This window comes from Leptidea sinapis, chromosome 6, assembly GCF_905404315.1.
Source record: "Leptidea sinapis chromosome 6, ilLepSina1.1, whole genome shotgun sequence".
Taxonomy (NCBI): Eukaryota; Metazoa; Arthropoda; class Insecta; order Lepidoptera; family Pieridae; genus Leptidea; species Leptidea sinapis.
In genome coordinates this window covers 11,735,292-11,746,566 of record NC_066270.1, presented here as the reverse complement: position 1 = coordinate 11,746,566, position 11,275 = coordinate 11,735,292, and positions in this window count along the sequence as shown.

The window sequence follows — 11,275 nt, the reverse complement described above, 5'->3', positions numbered from 1 at the left end:
ATCAAAAATATAACTTAGATAGTGTTATTTTTAAGTAAAATACCCCACTTCTGGGATTAAATATAAAAATTTATTTTTTAGCAAAATTCATGAACAATTCGGGACCTCAACCCACACCTTTCTGATTCCATCCGAGTGCTCTTACCAACTGAGCCAACCGTCCGAGTGACGCTTCGATCGTAAATCTTGATATGTCTTGTTCAGCGCACAGGTTGTGGCTCCATCTACAGGATCTTCTTTACAGTTGATAACCTGCTGAACTCCAATAATTGCATATTAAGAAATTTACTTGAGGTGTCGCTCTTGCAAATCTAAACAATATGTTATTTTGTTAAGTTGTATCCCTCACATCCGAGATTAAATATACAAATATAATTTATGTATACATTAACAACCTAACTACCTCCGTCATCATGTGCGAATTTCCATGAATGATAAAATATTCAAGAGTAATATAATTACTAATGTAAATCGTAACAATAAAAAGTGGTGTGTGCTTAAGACGAACATGTGACGTTAGCAATTCGAAATACAACTGTTAGACTATGTGGATTTATTCTTACAAGTATCTGGATGATACCCTAATTTATTCAAATATTTAAAATTAATATCTATATATATATAAAAATGAATTGCTGTTCGTTAGTCTCGCTAAAACTCGAGAACGGCTCGACGATTTGGCTAATTTTTGTCTTGAATTATTTGTAGAAGTCCAGTGAAGGTTTAAAAGGTGAATAAATATGAAAGTGTTCGGGATTAAATAAAAACAGCAATTTTGTTTTTCTATATGTGTCCCCCGTCGTCCGATATTTGTTTTGTATAGACATATTTTCTATGAGAGAATTTATTGACGCACGGTTTGACAGTTCTGCTGTGAAACAATTTCATTACAACAACAGGGTGCATATTTTACGAAATAATTCTTGATGATATGAAATATTATTGACAAATTAAGTTTTTTATTAATCGGCAGACGTTGTTCTGTATACAGAACAACGTCTGTCGGGTCAACTAGATTGTTAATAAAATATTATTGAATGGTGTACACTGTCTTTAAGCGGCAGTGCGCCCATAGTGTAACGGCCGCGTGGAGACTTTCCGCGTCAAATTAAATTTATAAATAATAGAAATGATAGACTAACAAAAGCAATTTTTTATTGAAAATATCCTCCTCTTTAACAAACTTTTTTCAAAATTCCAAAGATATGTAAAGTTTTTCAGTTATTAACGAAAAACTTTTTGCTAAAATAACAAATGGCCAGATCTTTTATTATGATTATGATTTTAATAGTGATTTTCATTATTATAACACTAGAGATAAGGGATTGCTTGTAACTAATTCTAGTAAGCTTCATGAGATACATAATATTTTTAAGGATAAATGTATACACTTTTATAATAAAGTCGCATATATGTAGAGCGCAAAAAAAGAATGCTGGGAGAGTTTCTTGTGCCACTCCGCTTCTTCTCTCTCAGAGCACCATTCGTTTCCGAAGCGGTAGTAGTATATAGAATATATTAGAAATAACATCAAAAACAATTCTAAAGGAATAATATCACTGTATATTTATATATATATATATTATAATATCACTGTATATTTTTACTAAAAAGAGCGCAAAAAAAGAATGCTGGGAGAGTTTCTAGCGCCGCTTCTCTCTCAGAGCGCCATTTGTTTCCGAAGCGGTATCTAGTATATTAGAAATGACATCAAAAAGAATTCTAAAGGAATTAATTTTGAGAAAATCAATGCCTTTTATGCTTCAAATAGCCCCACAAGTTAGGTTGTTACCATCTATGCTTTCCAGAAAAAAATATTCTTGACAGTAGGATAGACTGACCACGAATTATTGTTTTCTTTTTGATGTACGGAACCATCGAAATTAACAACGTAACTTTATAACAAACAAGATTTGATTGTGATAATTATAGGCTATTAAAATAACACAAAGATACAAAAATGGGCCTGCGAATTTTCAGACAAGGACTTCTCATACTATTTATCTTTCTCACGTAGAGTCGAAAAAAGCTATTTTAAACGGTAAAGTAATTATAGTTCTGTAAGATATCTATATGAATACTAATTAAAATTACAAGCTAGATTGTCGTACCATAAATAAATTATATTCTCGCAAACATAAATTCCCCTATCTTTTAAGTTCCAGTTAACATCTATTTTGGGACTAATTATATACAATTAGCATTCACAGAACAGGTTTAATAACAACCTATTCGAAAAACTTGGGCAAATCTAAACTTTCTAACGACTAGTGCATTTATAATGACTCGAGTTTTGTCTGCGGTCAATCCTCTCCCAAACAAAGTGGTTTTAACCGGTAATGTTCTTCGAGTGGACCGTAAAAAAAACTTAAATATGCTCCACATTGTAGGTAATGATTTAAATACCATCTATGTTAATATATCTATAATCAATCATCTAGGTTTTCTGTAGTTTCTTTTATTATTTAATTTTAAGATATGATTTAGCTCATAGTCTGTTATGAGGCAACAGAACAATTTTTCTATATAAACTGTCTCTACTGTTTTCATCTTAATTTTTAATTTTAGATTAATTTATATTTAGATTCTTCTATACTTACAAACATTCACAACAGAAATCACACGAAGAAACATTTTTAATTTGAGAGCGCTGTGTTTGAGAGTTGTTATGTGATAATAAATAAAGAATAATTGAGAGCAAAATTTGAAGAAATTAAAATCTTGGTACATAAGAGAATTTGCTAGAATGTTAACACCAGGAAGATATAAACTTATAACGCCTTCTACTCGGCAAAGTCGAGTTAGTAAGTCTTTTATGGGGCGATGTATATGCTTTTACAATAAGACCCCAGAAAATGTTCAAAACAAAAGTATTACGATATTTAAAATAATTGTTAAAAAAAAAACATTTGTGTGGTAAATGTTCCTATAACATAAATGACTTAAAGATACCACAGATAGGGAATGGAGCGACCGCCTCAGTCTATTAAATAATAAATTTTACTGTACGATATTATATTGTAACCATGTTTTTATAAAATAAATAGTAGTTAAATAAAACTAAAAAAAAAACGCTTTTTGTAGAAAACCGAACTAAAATAAAGAAAATTTATTTTGAAATTTAAAATTAAAATAAATTCCTACCATTCATGGGATAGTCTTTAGACGATAGATGAAAATTATATAAATTAACAAAAATCTTATTTTTCAATTTGAAAAATGGAATAATTTTATCCAATTAATGTATTGTCCTCGGTCCTCGATAAATCTACGAAGTATGAACGAAATCTAGTCGATTAAAGTGGGTCAAAATCGAGTCTAAATGAGTCGGTTACAAACAAATACATACAGGTGAAGCTAATAAAAAGCGTGTTAAAAGAATCCCGCTGAATTTCTTGCGCCCATTCTTCTCAGATCTGAGGCGTACTTGGTATTAGAATGGGTGGTAGGTTTGACTTTAAATAAGTGGCAAAAAGCATAAAAGGCATTCATTTTCTCAAAATTAATTCCTTTAGAATTCTTTTTGATGTCATTTCTAATATACTAGATACCGCTTCGGAAACAAATGGCGCTCTGAGAGAGAAGCGGCGCTAGAAACTCTCCCAGCATTCTTTTTTTGCGCTCTTTTTAGTAAAAATATACAGTGATATTATAATATCCTATTTTGAATAAAACTTATATATTATAATCCGAACTATATTTAGAAGTCTAGACCACTTCCGTGTCTCTTGATATTGATTTTAAACTGGTTTGGGGCCATTCATAAATCACATCAGAAAAATTTTAGGTCACATTTTAGAAACCGAGAGGAGGACCTATGACGTCACATTCTATCAATTTTTTTTATATCATAACAAGCTACTCTCCCGAATTTTAAAAGGAAGGAACGTTGGAATACGAAAAATAAGTAGCTATAAACCATCTAGGATAAATTTCGCATCAAATGGTGGTAGTTTCATGGCGATACGATCAGAAACTATGACAAGGCATAAAAGGCATACTTACTTACCTTTTTATGCCTTTTAACATATTTTATTCAAATCTTTATATATATAATTCTTGTGTGCGTGTGTATGTCACTGAACTCCTCCTAGACGGCTGGACCGATTTTATTGAAACTTTCTGTGTGTCTTCAGGTGGATTCGAGAATGGTTTAGATTCACAATTGAACTATCTCTTGAACGGCTGGACCGATTTTGATGAGATTTTTGTGTGTTCCAGTGAATTTGAGATTGATGTGTGTCTTCGGGTGGATTCAAGAATGGTTTAGATTCCCAATTAAACTACCTCCTAAACGGATGGACTGATTTTGATAACTTTTTGTTTGTTTCAGTGAATTTGAGATTGGTTAAGTTTCTCAATTACGTCCATATAATATAATTCTCCTGCTCATGTGTATGTTAGTGAACTCCTCCTAACGGCTGGACAGATTTTTCAAATTTAAGACGTGTGTACAGGACAACGTCTGTTGGGTCCACTAGTACTTAATAAAATCTTAGACTTAAACCCTTACGCTTGAAAGAGCCTCAAACAAAGGCCATTTTCATTATTTGTAATACTAGCTGACCCATCAAACGTTGTATTGCCGTATAAGGTAATAAATAAAAAAAATTGGGGTGTAAAAAATAGATTTAACTGATTCTAAGACCTTATACAAATATATCGTACTTCAATTACATTGTATTCAATTGCCATCTTACAACCCTATAGCGGTTTTTTAGACGGAACACAATAATATAAAAATCGCGATACAAAAATAGTTGTAGATCGTAGAAGGGCGAAAATTTGAAGTTGTATATATTTTTCAATGCTCAATCATAATAAAATAAAAATAAAACAATTTGTCCAAAAATTAAAAAAAAATTGTTAAGGGTGAACAACCCTTATCACTTAAGGGTATGAAAAATAGATAGTAGCCGATTCTCAGACCTACTGAATATGCATATAAAATTTTGTAAAAATCAGTAAAGCCGTTTTGGACGAGTAAGGTAACTTACATTGTGACACGATTGTGACAATTTTATATATCAGATTATATAATCTGATATATAAAATTAATAATAATAGACGAATACAGCTTAGATTAAGGATTGGTCTCCGCTGCGCTCCAACTAGATACGTACTACCTAGGAATAATAGCTTTTTTATTAGGGCTACTATTAGATGCTTGTGTGCGTGTCATCTTGACACTCAATGGCATCTTTCGAATTTTGTAACATACGCTTCGTGTTATTTTACATTGAATTTAATAAAATACAAAATAATTACTGATAATATGTGATCCCAGTGTATTTCTTATTCCTTGTTATATTATTTTTATTATTAGCAAAGTTTAACAGAAATCAGTTAACGTCACACATTGTTTAAGACTGGCTCGAATAACGCCTTGGGCGAAGCGCACTTTGGGACTACGCCTGCGGTATCTAGTAGGAGCGCAGCGGAGACCAACCCTTAATGTAAATGAATACAGCAATTTTTTTAATTTTGTCTTTACACTGGACAATGAGCTAACTCACCGATGACTTAAACCAAAACAAACCTTAGAAAATATGATTGCATTAGTAATGTTTTTTTTAATATTTGGTTTAATTACATAATATGATACTCAAGTTTTTTCTCATTTTAGTATTTAGATTTTGGCACAAAGTGTTATTTCCCTCTTGTCCATGGGACACAGTCAAATATACTTTATTCAACCACGGACTAGTAAAAAAATAAGGACTCCGCGTCACCTTACATAACAGTGTAGCGTCAAAACATTCCGATTAATGTGTTAATACATAGCCCCACGCACACACTTACACTATTACAGGCCGATAGGCGGCAATTATGAGAATTGTCATCGTTTGTGACAGATCAGTTTGCGTCTCAAAAAAATATTTTAAAAATGCCGTCGTGCGTTGTGGCAAAGTGTTAAAACGATACTATATAAGTATTTGTGGCCATATATGATTATTTAAGAGAGAAAAAATTGTGTAACTAGTATCCCCCGTAACCGCACACACACTAACATAACGGTGCTTCACTTGCTAATATCACGGCGCGGAGTCCTTCTTTTTTTATTCGTCCGTGTATTCAATTAATTAAATCTTAGTCTTAAGCCCTACTTACTAATCACTTTTCTCACATTCCGTTAAGCCCCTTTAAGTGTTATGTTATTTATGGATCGACCCTTTAAAATCAATATTTAACATTTTCTTTATCGATAAAAAGAATCTGTTGGAAAAAAAATACTATATTTCGCACCTAGGGAGAAAAGTAGGTCATTGTCACCCACGGAATATTGGCAATGTACTACTTATCTCACATGGTGTGTATACGATTTTTTTTTCACCTGGATAAAAATCTCGCTGTTAGTCCCTGGTACGAGGGACAAAAGTCTTCTTGCTGGTAGAGAATCGGCCACTTTTCTCCCACGAGCCTAGTTTGGTGGCTCGTACCAGGGACTAAAACTAGGCTTTTCATCGAGGTGGGTAATACAGGTTATTAAACAGTACACTTTTCCATTAATATTACGTTGCTTAAAGTTTTTGGTTTCTAGTTTCGTGATTTAACGCTTGGGAATGAAAAATATTACCGCGAGCTGGGTTCACGAAAACTAATCAGACTGAACATTTCTCCAGTTCCTTAAACAGAAACAAAATTAGTGTTTATGAACTGGCAGAATCCATAATCTCCAACCGCTGTGAAATATCCTTCAACTTCATAGCACCATTGGGAGGTTCCATTCCACAGCATGCCGGCTAGATTATGGGTATATACTACAACGGTGCCTTTTCTGCCGTGAAGCAGTAATGTGTAAGTATTCTTGTGTTTCGATTTGAAGGGGGCCGTAGCTAGTGAAATTACTGGACAAATGAGACTTTATATCTTATGTCTCAAGGAGACGAGCGCAATTGTACTCCGACTCACAAGTTTATCGTTTTCAAGAATCCTGAGCTGCACTGCATTGTAATGGGCAGGGCGCATCAGCAACCATCAGCTGAACGTTCCTAATTGTCTTAAAAACAATTCGTTATGTCATGATTGAGTAAAAAAACCAAACGTACAAACTGTTACGTTAATAATGAAAGATACTACACCAGTAGATTTAAACGCCATTAAAGATGTTTAATAGAATTACTCCAAGAATAGCATTCATAATAGCAATTAGGTAATCAATCTCACTGAATAATTAATAACTGCTTTGTTCTGTTTTTGCTCAATTAAACAACGGCCTAGTGATTTTATATTGAATCAATGATATTTATTGATGTTACTGATTAGAAGATACATTGAATAGAGTTACTAATCAATTATGTTTTTTAATTACTTCAGTTATTATTAAAGATGATATTACTAAGGAAATATGAACATAATGTCATTTTGTATTTCTATGCATTATCTAAATTGCCAGTACTTTGAATTTTACATGATTCAAATTTAAATATTAGCACATAAAATCACAATCAAATCAAATTATCAAAAACTGCCCACTCGAAAGTTTGCCTTGGGCCTGAGACAAACGGGCGCAAAAAACTCAGTGGGTTTCTATTTTTTTCATAAAAATATTGTTACAATGCTATATCGCACAATAAATTATATATTTATTACAATAAATTATTTGTATATTATTTGAAAATATTATTGAACATAAAAGAAATGTTAAAATCCAACAAATTAATACTAAAAGTAATGAAACAAAAAAAATAATTAAAGAAAGAGAGAAATGACAACTTTATGACAAAACAATCAAAAAACGAAAAACCATTCTGTGGAGTATCAACAATACTATGGTAAGGTAAAATGGCACAAAATAGCACACAATAATACTCCTCAAGACTATCATGTGGGGCAGAAATGTTGACATTTCTGGCCAGCTACCAACTATCTAAAGTTAAAAAATAAAGCTGACATGGAAAAGGAAACAAATAGATTAATTTAGCAACTATCAATCGTGGACCTAAGAACCTCCCGAAACACAAGAAGTATTTGAACTGACAACAGAGAACAGAATAAATTAAATATGGCAAATATGGAAGACATATCATATTAATCAGTAATGAGAAGATTTGGACGAAGTAAGAGTCTGACACTGTGAAACAATATAATAATATTATATATAAGAAATAAAATGAATTAAAAAATATTAAAAACAAATGAATTATACAGAATTAACACATTATAATAATTAGTAAGGAAACTTCAGAAATTGCTTCCGAAGAAAGAGAGCAAATACCTCAAACATTAAAGGATTCTTAGTTTTGAGTTACACAAAAAATTCAAAAGCAAACCCGGATCAGATTTCATATTTTTAAATAAACTAATATTAATTATTAAATAATATGCCAGCTACTTCTCCAAAAACGAACCCTACCCTTCAAACACTTCATACATATTCGTGAACTGTGAACATCAGGGCATTTTAAATTTATTTTTTCAAACATCGTGATCTAATATTGGTTTATTAATTTACCGATAAGTGTCCAACAACACTGTACAGTCGAATATCAACATTAACGTAGTTCAAACAGATTATCTGCATTAAATCAATAATTAAATAGCAGTTTTTCTACTTTTTTGTTGCATGACAAAGCTTGGTGGGCAGGCACGCACAAGTTGCGTGTTCCTAATGTTTGCATTTAGGTTGCAATCGGGTCAAAGATGGATACTGTACAGGTAATTATAACCCTTTCATAACGTACCTAACATGATACGATACTATAAAGTTTAATAGTTGTAGCTTATTAAAATGACGATAGAACAGCCCAACTGAAGTAATAAAAGGCTGATTTGTGACTCTAAATTAATCACTGCGTACAAGTTTTCCCGAAATATCATCCATGCTATTTGCATTAGTATTAGCATATCATAATCAATTCGCATGCGAAGTAAAGTAACAGCCAAGTGCGTCTATATTTCGCATAGGTTTGTGTCTAAAACTGAAGCCCAACCTCGATCCTTCTTCCACGATATAACAACGGTCCTTATGGGGTAAATTCCCAAGAGTGTACTGACTCTCAAAGACGGAGATTTCTTACTTACTTATTTCTGGCCAAGTGAGATTGCGATTTTACAAGCCCCGGGATTGTAAAGCCTTCTTGGAAATTTTGCCTTCTTGAAAATTTTGAGGGCAGGGAACTTCAGTGGGAGACTCCTTTGCACAGAATGCCGGCTAGACTATGGGACCACAACGGCGCCTTTTTCTGCCGTGAATCAGTAATGTGTAAGCATTATTGTGTTTCGGTCTGAAGGGCGCCGTTGCTAGTGAAATTACTAGGCAAATGAGACCTAACATCTTATATCTCAAGTTGACGAATGCAATTGTAGTGCCGCTCAGAATTTTTGGGTTCTTCGAGAATCAGCTGAACGTCCTGCTCGTCTCGTCCCTTATTTTCATTAAAAAAAATCGCGTTAGGATCTAGCAGCATTTGGATTATTTTAAGATATTATGTTTGAGATTGTATTACGATCACTATTGAGACAAATTACTTGACTTAAACAAATTTGTATTTAGCTATATCGGATCACGTGCAAAGAGATTTATAGATACTGCAGTAGAATCCACTTTACAAATACTTTATACCAGTGGCAGGCTTGTATTTACCGTAGCTAGTGCAATTACTGGGCTAATGAATCTTAACATCTTATATTTCAAGATGACGAGCGTTATAGGCTTTTCTTCAAATGTTTATATATATTAAAAAATGAACGTAAATATTCGATAGCCACCTGGTATTTTCTATCCTTCAAAATAATTCCAGTTTATGCTTGGTTTCGCCGCAATTATTTATTTTCTTATAAGTTGGTCCTTCAAGCCGGATTGCGGCGCATCCAATGCTTAAAAAATTTGTTTTTAATTTAAACCATCGCGCCAAAAAGGGAGCCGCCATGATCGTGACGTCATAATAACATAAACAAGGAAACGGCAAATGTGCGTTGCAATCCTTATTGACTTTTATAAATATAAAAATGACCTTTCATAGTCAAAAGTTTGCTAAAAATATATTGATTCTGCTATAGTGACGTCACAAAATGGTGGTCTCGTTTTCGGTCACGTGACATACAGATAATAAAACGATGATTTTAATTTTGAAATATATAAATAATTCTCGTGTTTTTATTGTTAACAAATTCGTATTGAATCCGTATTACGTAAAACTCTCTAAATAACAGACTTTCATAATTTAATTTTGATATATGAAACTGGCCTATTGCGAAGCAGCCCAAATTTATTTAAATCAAGATTTGAGCAGCACTGCATTATAGTGTGCAAGGGGTATCACTAACTATAAAAAAAAAGAATCAAATCTGACTCGGTGCGTGACGAAGTTCATGCTAAACTATACACACCACTAGTTGCTTTCCGCTGCAACTTCAGACGCGTCAGAAGTATAGATGCGTGGCTCCTAAGGCATAATAACATAATATGTTTGAATTTGGAACATGACAAATATATGTTTGAATTTGGTAAAGTTTTTTATTGAAAAATAATATTAGGTTCTTACATTCATCAATAACATGAATCTTATAATTTTAATTAGTGCCAGAGATCGTTTTCTAATCAAGCGTATACTAATACATAAGACAGCTTAAATTTAATGATTCATAAATTAAATAAAATGAATACTACTGTATTTTTATAAATAATCAATTTTATTATGACCGGTTTCAAGGCATTTATCGTTTAAATGTTATAATAGAGTTGCAGTGTTGCTATAAGAAGATCATTATCAAAAAATACTGGTTGCAGTCCGGGAGAGCCGGGAGAAGTGAAAACTTGAACATTAACGTTGTGCATGCTTAAATAATTTAATATTCAATAATCTTGAGCGGCACTGCATTGTTATAGGCAGGGCGTATCAATTACCACCAGCTGAACGTCCTGCTCGTCTCGTTCCTTATTTTCATAAAAACAAAACTGCATGGTTGTATTATAGTAATACTTGTAAACTCGTGACCATCATTCGAACAACGAGTGGGAAATAATGTTCGTTTCCCATAGAGCATAGACTATAGACATGCCAAAGAGGTTGTCGCTTGCGCACGTCCGCACTCATTATCAATTAGACTGCGCGAGTCTCTCCTATCATTATAACAGCCCGCACGACGCATGCGCGAAATAAAAAATTCTCAATTAAATTATTCATGGAATTATTTCTCAGAAGACGCATTAGCTTACGGCCGCATTTAATGTCCGATATTTAGTTTAAGATTACTAGAATCCAATTCTATGTCATGCGTTAAGTGACTCTTTCCTCTGTAAGGACCTGTTTCACAATTTACTAGGGAAGTA